General features: G+C 43.7%; 1 protein-coding gene across 1 annotated transcript in view; it reads left to right on the top strand.

The window, feature by feature from the left end:
- LOC104982227 (multidrug resistance-associated protein 4-like) overlaps positions 1–1726 on the top strand; it is a 201824-nt gene that overhangs the window by 166672 nt on the left and 33426 nt on the right. The window lies entirely within an intron of this gene.

Genomic DNA, 1726 nt, shown 5'->3' on the forward strand with positions numbered 1-1726 from the left:
AACACGTGTATACCTGTGGCAGATTCATGTTGATATATGGCAAAACCAATACAATATTGTAAAGTTAAAAAATAAAACTAAATTAAAAAAAAAAGCAGAGATATTGCTTTGCCAACAAAGATCCATCTAGTCAAGGTTATGGTTTTTCCAGTGGTCATGTATGGATGCGAGAGTTGGACTGTGAAGAAAGTTGAGTGCTGAACAATTGATGCTTTTGAACTGTGGTGTTGGAGAAGACTCTTGAGAGTCCCTTGGACTGAAAGGAGATCCAACCAGTCCATCCTAAAGTAAATCAGTCCTGGGTGTTCTTTGGAAGGACTGATGCTAAAGCTGAAACTTGAATACTTTGGGCACCTCATGCGAAGAGTTGACTCACTGGAAAAGACTCTGATGCTGGGAGACATTGGGGGCAGGAGGCAAAGGAGACGACAGAGGATGAGATGGCTGGATGGCATCACTGACTCAATGGACATGAGTTTGAGTGAACTCTGGGAGTTGGTGACGGACGTCAGGGAAGCCTGACGTGCTGTGATTCACGGAGTCACAAAAAGTCAGACATGACTGAGTGACTGAACTGAACTGATGCAGGATTTTAATTCACAGAAGAAATATAAAGTAAAAATTAGGAACTAGGACTCCCCTGGTGGTGCAGTGGATAAGAATTTGCCTGCCAGTGCAGGGGACACTGGTTCAGTCCCTGGTCTGAGAAGATTCCACATGCTGCAAAGCAACTAAGCCCTGCACCACAACTACTGAGCCATGTGCCACAACTACTGAAGTCTTTGCTCAGCATCAATAGAAGCCCCCTCAGTGAGAATCCCGTGCACTGCAACAGGGAGTAGCCCCTACTCATCACAGCTAGAGACAGCTCTTCCAAGGCAATCAGGACCCAGAACAGCCAAACATAAAAGCCAACATGAGGTAAATAGGACCCTAGACTTCCTGGTTAGAGTTTGAAAACAGGCTACATTTTTCATTTAGATGATTTTGTGGTTGATTTGATCATTTTAGAGAATCCTGGGCAATAAAGTATTTTCCAGCTCTCGAGGTAGATTGATTTTGCTTTGTTTTTGCTCACAGCTATTATTTGGATGATACATTTTTACAGACGCTTAGTAGACCATGCTATAATGTGCAAAAGTATTAGTTTCTTACATTCCTCCTTTTATACATAATATTTTCTTAAAAGCCACTCTCCTTACTCCCAGATTGTCCCCCTTCCCCTGCTGGCTTCCTAATTCCTTGTGACTCATACTGTGGTGCCAGAGGCAGCAGCACCTACATCTCCTGGAGCTTCTTAGAAATGCAGAGTCTCAGGATCACCCAGACCTCTTGACTCAGCATTACAGCTGAACATAACCTCCTCCTTTCCCTCCCATGGGCAGTTTTTTATGAGTGATAACCTGTGATTCCCAAGAAATGTGCTTTGACAGTTTGAAATTGAACTTAAGAATTCTCAAATCTCTGTTGTGACTGAGCAGGAGGCTCTAGAATATTCTGTGCCACTAGATTTCCTTACCTTTATGCTCTATAAATTGCACTTTTACATTATAATCTAATTCTGTGTGATTCCACTGCATTATTTGTGTCTTTCCAGTGGAGTCTGTCTTCCATCACAGGCATTTTTCATTCTGCTGTCCCGCCTTCCCCACACCAGCCTCCTGCAGGGACTGGAGGGATTTCCCATAGGCTCAGCCCTGTCTGGACCTGGAGTCAGAGACAGCCC

This window comes from Bison bison, unplaced genomic scaffold (genome assembly GCF_000754665.1).
Source record: "Bison bison bison isolate TAMUID 2011002044 unplaced genomic scaffold, Bison_UMD1.0 scf7180017864527, whole genome shotgun sequence".
Classification (NCBI taxonomy): Eukaryota; Metazoa; Chordata; class Mammalia; order Artiodactyla; family Bovidae; genus Bison; species Bison bison.